The sequence below is a fragment of the Hibiscus syriacus genome, unplaced genomic scaffold, assembly GCF_006381635.1.
Source record: "Hibiscus syriacus cultivar Baekdansim isolate YM2019G1 unplaced genomic scaffold, ASM638163v2 tig00111996_pilon, whole genome shotgun sequence".
Classification (NCBI taxonomy): domain Eukaryota; kingdom Viridiplantae; phylum Streptophyta; class Magnoliopsida; order Malvales; family Malvaceae; genus Hibiscus; species Hibiscus syriacus.
The window spans coordinates 231,685-246,157 of record NW_024063233.1 but is presented as its reverse complement, the minus strand read 5'-3'; the positions used below and the strand labels follow the sequence as shown (position 1 = coordinate 246,157).

Here is a 14,473-nt window from a genome sequence, read left to right as displayed (position 1 = left end):
TTAAATTTAGATAATTCAGTTCCGGTATTAATTGGTTAGGGAAAACAATTTGTTCATCTAGTTCAGTCAGTTATTACTTTTCAAAGTCGCTAGATGAATAGATCAAACTAACCAGACCTATTTTTTTATTTATATTTTACACAATATGAAGAACACAATTTACATAATAATTTAAAAGTATATATACTAAAGTCCAACCATGAATGTGTACAAGTATAAACGAAGAAATGAAAAACACATGCAGTGTTACCACATCAACATTGAAAAGAATATCAAAGGCAACGAAAAAACCCTCTAAACTTTGAGGATCCTAGCAAATTGCAAGTCTAGAAAGATAAGAAAACAGCTAATTAAGCCGAATAAAATGCAACCACAATGCACTTGATCGATTATTTGTAACAAAGGAAATGAAAGGGCTAACCAGTGCAAGAAAAAGTTACCTTGCCACAGACTGGATAGTTTTAACTTCTCCCTCCATTCATAAATGCAACAAATATGGAAATGGTGGGAACATTTTGTTATTATCTTGGGATTCTCTGGAGTATATTCTGCACATAGGTGACATTGATAAGATTGAAAGGAAGCTAATGTAACCATTAAAAGCCCAATCTAAAATGATTAGTAGTACATTTTTTTATAGAAATTCTTGTTTCTAAGATAAATGATGTAGCAAAAACCATGCATAATTATTAGAATAAGCACCCCCACCTATAGAAGAAAAATCATTTAAGCCTCTACTTTTCACTAGACCCAATTAACCCCTCCATATATATATATATATATAATATATATATATATATATATATTGTCAAATAGAGAAACGAGTTTTTTGTTGAACAAATGGTTCAAGATTTAACAAGTTAATGGTTAAGCGATTGCAATTAGAATCGCTTTTGATTTTGATCCCAAAAAAAAAAAAGAAATCATGGAAATAGGGATGCATGGGTTTATGGAGGTTTTATTAAAATGAATAGGGATTTTAATAGGAAGGTGTGATGTGAATTTGGGTTTATTGGGATTAAGCTCCAAAATCTTCAATGCTTAAAATTTATAGTTTTTCTTCTCCTTACAATTGTTTGATTTTCCAGAAAAAAAAACTCATTAAGAAAGCAAATGGATTCAATTTCTTGCTATTTTGTCAAGAGTGCAAGGCGCACTCTTGAGTCTTGGCCTTTAAACCCTTGTATTGCCTTTGATACAGCGTGAGAAAAGTTCTACCTTGAGTAAAGTGCAACATGTATATGTGAGTTTTTGTAACATATATATATATATAATAAACTCTAAAGTGAAGTCTAGTTTGTGTACACAACATGCACCTATTTTTTTGGTTAATATGCACAATTTCCTTGTGATCAATGTTTTTTGTTGAATGCTCAAATATTACTAAGAATAGAGTTTGATATTATAGTTTTCTTGCTAGCAAAGGTATATCAAATGGAACAAAATGAAAATGGAAAGGGGTGGTCATGATTTTTGGATAATGACAGTGATGAGAAAGGATGACATAGTGGGGATAGGGAATCTAGTGTTGATGGTGAAATGGTGGTACTACTGGAACTATGAGAATCAAATAGGGTCATTTTGGCATTGAAAAAAAAATTGTGGATCGCTAAATTGAATCTAACAGAAGCCAAGAGGCTTAAATGACACCTATACAAATCGACTTATTTTATCATTAAAATCATAAACTAATTGTAAGTTCCCTTAATCAAGGTTGTTCAATTGTCAACTCATTAGAATCTGAATCCAATTAACAGCACAAGCATCCAAATTAGAGTTGAGATATAGCAGAAATTTAGCACTTGAATCCAACCCTCCATCCAAAGTTCTAGCAAATCTAGCCTATTGAGCAAGTTCTAACAAAGTATCACTTCATAATACAGTGGCTATAATAAAAACCACTCAAATTTGAGAAAAAGATTTACCTTCAAGACAAGTTGGACAGACTTCCTCCTCTTCTTCTGTTGGGACCGTCGGCGCACCCCATGGCGCATCGAAAACAAAACTCGACGGTCTCACCAGCGATCCAAGTACGAAAAACTGAAATCGGGAGGAAGGGATGTGAATACTTACAGCGGGTTCCTTGAAAAACGACAAGGACAATAGTGAATACTGGTGGTGTAGATCGATTCAAATCGTAAGCCTCCAAAAAATCACGTCTCAGCCTCTACTTAGTTCACCCGATTGAGAGCAATATTTTTCTTCTCCAAAATAGTTTTGAGAGAAAAACGGCTAAAGGTTTTGTGTCTGTGTTCTAAAAAGCTGCTAGACCTAACACACCCTTTTATAGCCAAGTTACCCTAATCATATTAAGGTTTTATTATTTCAAATTAATTAAATCTATATTTAATTAATTGAAATTTAATAATCCTTTTATATCTAAGTTACCCTAATCATATTAGGGATTTTATTATTTTAAATTAATTAAATCTATATTTAATTAATTAAAATTAAATATTCGGGATTATTAAAACATATATTTAATTAACTCTAGATATATATTTTAGTAACGTACAACAAATTAAACATCTTTTCTCGTTTCAATCCTAGGGTGTGACCTTGTAGGTTCTTGTAACGTTAGCAGTAATTATTAGAACAATTCTAATATTACATACAATGAGTGACATCTAGCCATATATCATTGTCACCTAAGTTACAAGAAAATATGATTCGACATATCATCTTGGTGATTAACTCTTTTATGTATTACATCCTAATGTCCTTTATATCTAGAATAGGCACAAGTCTTGGAATAGTCATACTTGTATAGCCCATCTATTGTTTCTTGATATCTAGAGTAGACTGTAATTAATGAATAGTTTATGATATCTCATATCAACTTATTCGAGCATGGTCATGCGTTTTTAGTCTTACTCAATCAAGTGGCCTGTGATATATTTCCTATTATGTAGGAAGGACGAATCCTATCTTAATCATACACACCCACTACATATATTGAGATATATTCAATAACAGTCTTTATAGATCAACCAGTTACGGAGCTTGTTTAGCTGTATCAAAACATATAACAATATATGTTGGGATAATATTGATCTCAAGTCTGAGGATCATACATATAGTCATCACCATGAGCAATGTTATGACTGTCACATAATAATCCAAGACATATGCTCATAGTCGGTCAATCCAATACATTGTTCTCTGACAAAATAATCATGTATCAATTCTGACATCTCTATGTCAATTATAACTCGTTGTCATCAATCAATAACATGTTAGTCTTAAGCGTATTATTATTGTCCATGCCCATAATAATACTTGACTAGAAATCTTTTAATAATAACAATTATGTCATTATATGGACTTTATTATCTTCCAGTTTATGTTAAACACGTATATATAAATGAAAATAATAGCGGCAATGCCTTTATTCAATAAAATCGGTAAATAAAAGTATTATTACAATCATTATATGATTGGTCTTTGGGCATACTCTAACAATCTCCCACCAGCACTAAGACCAATCACTCATATATCTAATACCGAGTGACTCAGTGTGACGATCATGCCTCTGCTGTGTAAGAGGTTTCGTCAAGGGATCAACAATGTTGTCATCCGTGTGTACTCTACATATTTCCACATCTCCTCGATCAATGATCTCTCGAATGAGATGAAAGCACCTAAGAATATGTTTGGATTGTTAATGAGATATGGGTTCCTTTGCTTGTGCAATGGCTCCATTATTGTCACAACGGAGTTCTACAACATCTGATATACTGGGAATAACCCCTAATTCCGATATGAACTTCTTGATCCAAACATCCTCTTTTGTTGCTTTACTGGCTGCAATGTATTCAGCCTCTGTTGTAGAATCAACTACTGTTTCTTGCTTCGAACTTTTCCAGCTCACAGCACCTCCATTAAGACAAAACACAAAACCCGATTGCGATCGTGAGTCATCCTTGTCAGGTTGGAAGCTGGCATCAGTATAAACTTTTATACTAAGCTCTTCCTCCTCTCCATAGACAAGAAATTTATCCTTAGTTCTTCTTAAGTACTTAAGGATATTTTTAACTGTAACCCAGTGATTTTCACCAGGTTTTGCTTGATACCGACTCGTCATGCTTAGAGCATACGATACATCTGGTCGAGTACATATCATGGCATACATTATAGAACCAATAGTCGAAGCATATGGAATCTTATTCATCCGTTCTCTTTCTAGTGGAGTTGAAGGACACATTTCCTTAGAAAGAGAAATGACATGTCTCATAGGCAAAAATCCTTTCTTGGATTCTTTCATACTGAACCTTTTCAGCACTTTGTCTATATATGTACTTTGACTCAGACCTAGAAGTCGTCTTGATCTATCTCTATAGATCTTAATTCATAAGATATACGCTGTCTCACCAAAATCTTTCATAGAAAAACAACTACTTAACCAATTCTTAACATACTGTAAAGTAGGTATATCATTTCCTATGATGAGTATGTCGTCTACATACAAGATTAGGAAAGAAACAATGCTCCCACTAGCCTTCTTATAAACACAAGGCTCATCTTCATTTCTGATAAAACCAAACTCTTTGATTGCATCATTGAAACGAAGATTCCAGCTTCGAGAAGTTTTCTTTAGTCCATAAATAGACCTCTGTAGCTTACAAACCTTTCTAGTATTTCCTGGAAAGACAAAACCTTCTGGTTGTGTCATATACACATCCTCTTCAAGTTTTCCATTAAGGAAGGCGGTTTTGACGTCCATTTGCCAAATTTCATAATCATGGAATGCAGCTATTGCGAGCAGGATCTAGATGGACTTAAACATAGCTACAGGGGAGAATGTTTCGTCATAGTCTACACCATCAACTTGTTGAAAACCTTTAGCGACTAATCTCCCCTTGTATGTTTGTACATTACCATCTATGTCGTTTTCTTCTTGAAAACCCATTTACACCCTATAGGTTTGACCCCTTCAGGTGGTTCAACCAAAGTCCATACTTGGTTTACTAACATGGAATCCATCTCAGATCTCATGGATTCAAGCCATTTCTCAGAGTCTGGGCTAGACATTACCTCTTGATAAGTCATAGGCTCATCTTGATCCATAAGAAGAACATCTCCATGTGTCGTAACGAGAAATCCAAATCTCTTAGGTGCACGATGTTCTCTTGTGGATCTACGCAGTGATTGTGTTTCTAAATCTGTTGAATGCTCCTCAACAACTTGTGAAACATGCTCAACTTCAGGTTCATTTATTTGTTTGCTCTTGAACTTCTCCAAGTTCAATATTTCTACCCTTCCCTTTCTTTGAGAGAAATTCTCTTTCGAGAAAAGCTCATGTTCGAGCAACAAACACTTTGTTCTCATTTATTTCTCCCGAACATCTGATGTTTTATATAAGCTTCACAACCCTAAATCTACATACTGGGACATTTCCCAGTCCATATCTCGTATGGTGTCTTTTAAACCGATTTATATGGAACACGATTTAGTGTGAAAGTAACTGTTTCAAGTGCATGTCCCCAAAAAGAAGTCAGAAGATCACTATGACTCATCATCGATCGAACAATGTCTAACAATGTTCGATTCCTTCTTTCAAAAAACTCCATTCCACTGTGGTGTACCAGGTGGTGTAAGCTGTGATACAATCTCACATTCTTTTAGGAGTTCATCAAACTCTATGCTTAAGTATTCTCCACCTCGATCTGATCGAAGTGCTTTAATACTCTTTCCTAGTTGATTTTGTACTTCATTTTTAAATTCCTTAAACTTTTCAAGGGCTTCATATTTATGGCACATAAGATAAATATACCCATACCAACTGAAGTCATCAGTAAAAGTAATGAAGTAATGGAATCCACCTCTGGCTTTTGTATTCATTGGTCCACATACATCACTATGTATTAACCCCCAATAAATCACTTGCTCATTCACCTTTACTATTAAAAGGAGCTTTAGTCATTTTTCCCAACAAGCAAGATTCGCATACATCATATTGTTCGAAAACAAATGAATCTAAGAATCCATCTTTATGGAGTTTTGATATGCGTTTCTCACTTATATGGCCTAAACGATAATGCCAAAGATAAGTTTGATTCGAGTCATTTGTTTTTGATCTCTTAGTATTTATGTTATAAATGGTGTTATCTTGATCCAAAATATAAAGACCATTAACTAATTGTGCCGAACCATAAAAACACTATCGAGATAAAAAGAACAACAATTATTCTTAATAATAATCTCAAAGCCAATCTTGTCCAAACAAGAAATAGAAATAATGTTCTTAGTCAAACTAGGCACATAATAACAATCCTCTAAATTTAAATAAAGTCCACTAGGCAAAGATAAAACATTTGTCCCTATAGATAATGTAGCAACTCTTGCTCCATTTCCCACTCGAAGGTCCACGTCTTCTTTAGCCAGATTCCTTCTATTTTTGCAGTCCCTATACAGAAGTACAAATATGAGAACCACAAACGGTATCTAATACCCAAGAAGTAGATGTTGACAAATTAACATCAATAACATAAATACCTGAAACAAACGTTTCGTTTGCTTTTGCCTTCTTGACCTCTTCAAGGTAAACATGGCATTTTTTCTTCTAGTGTCTGGTCTTATCGCAATGGAAACATTTTCCTTCTTTGCTAACTCCCCCTTTGGGTTTCAATGCATTTTTCCTATTTGGTTTGGTCTTACCATTGCCCTTAGACTTTTCCACTACCTTTTTCTTTCCCTTTCCTTTGTCCTTGTGGACCATCAGAATGGGCTTAGGTCCAACCTATTTCATGTTACTTTCAGCAGTTCGTAACATGCCAAGTAACTGTGGCAAAGTCTTGTTAATTTCATTCATGTTGAAATCAAGGACAAATTGTCTAAAGCTGTATGGAAACGATTGCAGGATAACATCGGTAGCCAATTCATCTTTGAGAGGAAATCCCAGCTTTTCCAACGTTTGGATGTAGCACATCATCTTGATGACGTGAGCTTCTACAGGAGTTCCCTCTGCTATTTTGCATTGAAATAGAGCTTTAGAGGTCTCATATCTCTCTTGACGTGCTTGCCCTTCATATATTTCTTTGAGATTTTGAATCATCTCATATGCAACCATGTCCTCATGTTGCTTCTGAAGCTCAGGAGTCATGGTGGCAAGCATTAGACATCCAACATCTAACATATCAACCATATGTTTCTTGAATTTGTCTTTGTCAGCTTTTGAAGCATTAGCTGCCGGTTCATCAGGAACAAGTTCCTTAATGACATATTCCTTCCTTTCCTGTTTGAGAACAATTCTCAAATTACGAAACCAGTCAAGGAAGTATATGCCATTAAGTTTATCTTTCTCCAGGAGTCATCGCAGTGATAAAATGTTGTTTGCCATTAAATCTACAACAATGGAAAAGTAAATTTACCGAATTAAAATTTATAAATAGGACTTTATTTACAAATTACTCCACTATTTTATTCAAAATTAAAAACCCTCTTTGTTTTAATTTCAAAAAAATTCAGCGAAATTTTTTTCTAGTGGGTGAGGATCCATAATACATCAATTTCCTAAATCAGCTTTGGATTTTCTTTTAGGATAGTGATTATTTAGGTAAGTAACACTTTACTAGTTACATCTCATGTAACTCCTCATTTTGGTGAACAACTTTTGTTCAAGTCATCTCATGACTTATCCAAATATTTAACCTCTAGGTTTCTAATCCTATTAGAATAACCTAGCTAAGTTATTACCAATATTTCAACCGGTGAATATCACTTGCTTATTCTTCACGTTTAACCAAGATAGATTTATGTGCCAATGCTTTGGCAAAGCCCACAAAGTATAGATCAAAGCCTTAAAAGAGGGTAAATATTGGACGGTTAAGTTAACTTAGATTATAAAGAGGGATTTGCGTAATTATCTCATCATTGTTCGTTTTAATATTGGGCCCTTATTGATCTCATCAATATTTATTCTTATTTTATCATTTGATGTATTATTGCATACATAAAAAATATAACAATAAATAAGATGCAATGGTTATAGCCCAAAACAATGACTAAGGTGGCCCATCCCAAGCCAATGGGAGAACCAAGAACCCTAAAGCCTAAGACTATTCTCTAGGCATATTCTCGCCATTCTTATGCTCCTTGTGAATCTTCATATGTTTACAATTTTAAAAGAAACTCGTTTTACATATGAGGGAGTAAGATGAGAAGATAAATACAATAGAGATATAGAAAGGCACGGCTCACAGACCGTATTTCAAAATAAACCATTGTAAATTGAACAAGGGCTATAACCATGCATATCAAACACCGTGCAAAACAAACATATCATATATATATATATATATATATGTTGTTACGCCTTTGTTAAAAATATTAATATGGGCCTTCAATTTGTACTTCTGTTTCCATGGAAAAACTTCACGATTTGATAACAATTATCAACAGAATCGTGCTTTTGGGATTTTTAATCCTGAAGGTTTTCTACATCGGAACAACCATTGTTTCACTTCCAAACGTGATCTGCTATCGCACTCCCACAGATCATCCAGCAACAAATCGATTGAAAAACATATTAACAAATTAACATATTAATCTTTGCGGTTATCGATTCGAACAATAATATCATCATATTTACCGAAATCGATAAAACTAAAACATCATCTCATACATATCATGAAATGACCATCCAACTCAGTTGGTAGAGCGCAAGGTTCTTAACCTTGAGGTCGTGGGATTGAGTCCCACGGAGGGCATTTCATAATTCAGAGGTCTCCCACGAAAGTTGCTCTTAACCTGGCGTTGGGGGCAGCCTACTATCCTACCTCCCCCTTACCCCATTACATATGGGAATAAAGGTAAGCTATCATCTCATACATATCGCATCAACCAAAAATTTAACCCAAATTCAGATCGTACAAGTGGCTCTGATGCCACTGTTGGGACCGTCGGCGCACCCCATGGCGCAACGAAAACAAAACTCGACGGTCTCACCAGCGATCCAAGTACAAAAAACTAAAATTGGGAGGAAGGGATGCGAATACTTACAGCGGGTTCCTTGAAAAACAACAAGGACAACAGTGAATACTGGTGGTGTAGATCGGTTCGAATCGTAAGCCTCCACGAAATCACGTCTCAGCCTCTACTCAGTTCACCCGATTGAGAGCAATATTTTTCTTCCCCAAAACAGTTTTGAGAGAAAAACGACTGAAGGTTTTGTGTCTGTGTTCTAAAAAGCTGCTAGACCTAACACACCCTTTTATAGCTAAGTTACCCTAATCATATTAGGGTTTTATTATTTCAAATTAATTAAATCTATATTTAATTAATTAGAATTTAATAATCCTTTTATATCCAAGTTACCCTAATCATATTAGGGATTTTATTATTTCAAATTAATTAAATTTATATTTAATTAATTGAAATTAAATATTCGGGATTATTAAAACATATATTTAATTAACTCTAGATATATATTTTAGTAACGTACAACAAATTTTACATATTTGCTCGTTTCAATCCTAGGGAGTGACCTTGTAGGTTCTTGTAACGTTAGCAGTAATTATTAGAACTATTCTAATATTGCATACAATGAGTGACATCTAGCAATATATCATTGTCACCTAAGTTACAAGAAAATATGATTCGACATATCATCTTGGTGATTAACTCTTTTATGTATTACATCCTTATGTCCTTTATATCTAGAATAGGCACAAGCCTTGGAATAGTCACACTTGTATAGCCCATCTATTATTTCTTGATATCTAGAGTAGACTATAATTAACGAATAGTTTATGATATCTCATATCAACTTATTCGAGCATGGCCATGCGTTTCTAGTCTTACTCAATCAAGTGGTCTGTGATATATTTCCTATTATGTAGGAAGGACAAATCCTATCTTAATCATACACACCCACTACATATATTGAGATATATTCAATAACAGTCTTTATAGAGCAACAAGTTATGGAGCTTGTTTAGCTGCATCAAAACATACAACAATATATGTTGGGATTGTATTGATCTCAATTCTGAGGATCATACATATAGTCATCACCATGAGCAATGTTATGACTGTCACATAATAATCCAAGACATATGCTCATGGTCGGTTAATCCAATACATTGTTCTCTAACAATATAATCATGTATCAATTCTGACATCTCTATGTCAATGACAACTAGTTGTCATCAATCAATAACATGTTAGCCTTAAGCGTATTATTATTGTTCATGCTCATAATAATACTTGACTAGAGATCTTTTAATAATAACAATTATGTCATTATATGGACTTTATTATCTTCCAGTTTATGTTAAACACATATATATAAATGACAATAATAGCGGCAATGCCTTTATTCAATAAAATCGGTAAATAAAAGTATTATTACAATCATCATATGATTGGTCTTTGGGCATACTCTAACAAGATTTACCTTCAAGACAAGTTGGACAGACTTCCTCCTCTTCTTCAGCAGATGAATAGATGTACTCAATTCCAACCGGTGCTTTCGCTGATGAGAGTTTCTGTGAGGAATTAGAATGCTTCTCTTTCGAACCTTGTTCAAAGGCATTCCATTTGCCCCCTGTACTCAGGGATCCTGAATCTGCATCATTTTGAGCTCTTAAAGGCTCTGATTCTTTGTGTGAATGACTTGAACCCTTCTCATGTCTTGAAACAAGACCATCACGTTGCAAGCGGAAATATCTAGTGTCAGCAAGGGCCTTGGAGGAGATTGGCACATGTCAGAAAGTGAGTTTTCTAGAGACGCAGAAGAGATAATGGATCCTGTTTCTTGAATAGATGAAGGGATAGAACGCAATTCCCCTCTTTGGAACAATGTGGTATACTACAATTACAGGGAAAAAACCAAAAATTTAAGTATAAAAAATCTGGAACCCTTAAATCGAATGGAAGATAAAAATGTTTTGATCATGTTGAGACATGTAACACCAAACCTCCTTCCGGTTATCTTCCATGTCCCTACCATTAACGAAGCACTTTATTCATAATGTAAACAATCAACTGATAATTTCATAAATTAGGCTAATTAGCTTAGTATTTAATGGTCCACAACTAAATTAGATATCTTTTCACCTAAAAGCCAATCGATATAAATGCTAACGGAATTTCCTACATTGAGAAGTACAGTGTTGACACTATAGAAGCTTGCACTTGCTCCAAAACCAATTAAGAGGATCTTTTAAAACAAAAAAAAATTTAGACACAGACGCTTGAGTTACCTTAATCTATTTTATTGTACAAACAAGCAACTTATCACAGTTTCAAACACATACTATATTATAAAGGAATTTTATCCGACTTGGCATGATTGATCAACGGATAAAAAGTACAGTGTGTATTATATATATATATATATATATAGAAAGAGTCCACTGCTACTCATATATCATGCCTTCAACATTCTCATTCACCAAATCTCATGCCTCTATAATACTCTGCCAAAGCTTTCACAAATAAATACGCATGGAACTCAGTAAAAAGGTTCACGAAGGACCTTGCTCGAATTAATAGTAGAGATTAACCTCAATGATCAGAATGATTGAAACTAGCTACCACCCACACAGGCCACAGAATAAGAAGTTCAAATTTCCAATGACGCATCTAATTTTTGACAACGTGAAGTTAGAAGTGCCACAAAACAAGAGAAAGAAATACTCAACAAAACCACCATTTTAATACCCTTAAGTGACATATTGAAAGAGAGCAAAGAAATAATATTAGTCAGAACAAATGCTTAGTAATGAGAATCGTAAAACATACCACATGGACAAAGTTCTGAACAAAGCAACTGACGCACACACAATTTCTATATATGTTACTGTCTGGATTCATATAGTCCTCAAAATCCTCAGGGCGCAAGCGGCAACAAACAGAACCCATAATGTTAACTTTTAATCTTTCCCCTTCAGTTAAAACTCTCCACACAACCTAGTCATTAAAGCTCAATTGTTCTTATTATACAAATGCATCAACAGGAAAACTTGCAAAGCTGCTAGCAAAGTGCAATGAGAGAGGACGCTAAGCTCGAAGAAGCCCTGTCACCTCCACGAACCTGTACCTTTCTCTCTCTCTTCTCTTTACAGAATGTTGAATGACCTTATATAATTTAGCTTAAAACGTACTTCTTTGGCTGTAAAATAAAAATAAAACAAAAAACAGTCAGTCAGTTTCGAGGATAATATAAAGCAGATTGGAACCGACAAAACAATTATCATAGCAAGCTCAGGATGCTACTAATACAAAACCAATGAACTGTCTTTAGAGGAAAAGGGGGGAAATAGAAACTCCTAAAAAAATCGATTGTCCAATTTTACTTTGTTTTCTTACAAAAATTACAATTATCAAAAAACTCCTATTTCAGCTATTGTTTATTATGATAGAGAAATTTTGGGAAGATGAATATGAAATTGTTTTCCTATCAGATCATTATATCCTCATTACCTTCAACAGAAACATCACTATTGAGGAATTAGTAACAAAAATCTCAAGGAAGGCTCATGTTGGAAATACTAGAAGACTGTCTAAACTTCAGTACAGATTTCTGACTGAAAAGTTTCCTTTAACATGTACAACATTCGACCTCTCCACCGATGAAGATGTTGCTATGATGGTTGATATTTCCAATCAAAATTCAGACTCTATTACAGATATGTATGCCACATTTATTGAAGTTCATGCAGTTCGTGGTATGTAATTATTCTCCCACAATGGGTTACCTCAACAAGTTCATCAAGTTGACAGTCCAACTCAAACAATCTGTAATGATTTCACATCATTAATGGCAAATCCACCTCTTGGTACCATTCCATCAAGTTCAATAGGGAGGCATTCATCTTCCAACTTCTTTGACCTTAATATGGAGATGTCTTCCAGTTCCAGAGGAAGACATTCATCTTCCATCTTCTTTGACCTCAACATGAAGATGCATTCGACAAAACACTCGGTTCTTAACCCATATGGTGACATCCCTTCAAGTTCTAAAGTAAGGTAATCATATACGAACTTGTTCGACCTAAACATCAGAATCATAGAGGAACCCTCATCTCCACCAGAAGAACCTCTTCGTGAGCCAGGAGCGGATAGTGCGGAGATTGAATTATTCGTTGAACTCGAATCACCGCAATTCAACATGAACTCCGATGATGATGAGGATGAAGTTCCCATAAATATTTTTCAATACGAACCTCCATCACACATGTCTGAAGCTGGCTATGATTTCGATCACTTATTCAATGTTTTTCCTCAAGCATTCCTCAATTAACACATCAAAATTATAAGTTGATGTCTTCAATTTCAATTTATTACTTAACCTTCCAATTAAACTAAGTCCATGATAATTGACGAATTCAATGTACAATCAAGCAAAGACACAACTAAGAAAAATTTTAAGCAAGCAAGATATCCTAATTATTTTCCAACATCAATAAAACATAACTCAATACCTCACATAGATTCACATATATTCGCTCAAAGTGTTTAGGGTAAATTAAAATCGCTCAATCCGAAACTAATCAAGATATTACCATAGGCTTGGAATCCAATCAAGTCTCCACTACTAAAGGCGAACATAATGCAATAATCAAGGGGGTCTTTAAATCAAGGTGTAATGGGGCTTAGGTTAGGGTAGGAAAAAGGCCGAAAAAGAAAGTTATTTAAAAATATGCCAAAATAAGATATCAAAATAATTAGGAACAATCCACAAATTAACGTGAAGCACAATGAAAAATAAAACAAGGAAAAAGAATAGATGAAAGGAAATTGAAACAATCAATTTTTCCTTTTTCTTTTTCTTTTCATTCGAACAAAGTGACTCTCTTTTTCTTTCTTTTTCCCCCTTTTTTTTGTTCGAAACAGTGAACATTATACATTTTTACGAAATCGTTTTTCTTCCATTTCCTTTTTTAAGGGAGAAGAATGTAACACCCATATTCTATATACGGTTACGTATACGAATACAAATGTCACATAACTTTAAAAATTGTCTACTCATTTTGAAAATTCTTTAAAATTTTGTTTCAAACTTACTTTCACAAAATTAACATAATAAATACATATTCATTCAGTATATTACAAAATATGTTTGTTAAATTTGATTACATGCCAGACAGGTTTCAAAATGATTTCTAAACTCCTAATACTACTGGTGAGTCAATCTTGGTGGATGATATATGTTGCTATAGCTGTACTCCTTACTTGATTATTCTCTGTTGTTACCTACGCATGAAAATACACACATTAAGTCATTACTTAGTGAGTCATAGTATTGTAATGTAACCTTTATGTACTCATAAATAATTCATAACATTTAGCTCCCATCAGATGGTATATTCTTTAAGGATTCTCTAACTCTTACAAATCAAACGATATTCCATTCACAATTATCATAAGCATTGACTATATTTTTTTTTTCATTTATATCATTGTTTCATATTGGTAATGCACCATTATGCATTCCAAATAAAAATATACTTTTATTCTGATAATGCAC

General features: G+C 34.0%; 1 pseudogene; it reads right to left on the bottom strand.

Moving 5' to 3' along the window:
• Positions 1–308: 308 nt before the first annotated feature.
• LOC120174003 lies at positions 309–12,024 on the bottom strand (annotated as a pseudogene).
• Between the last annotated feature and the right edge of the window lie 2,449 nt (positions 12,025–14,473).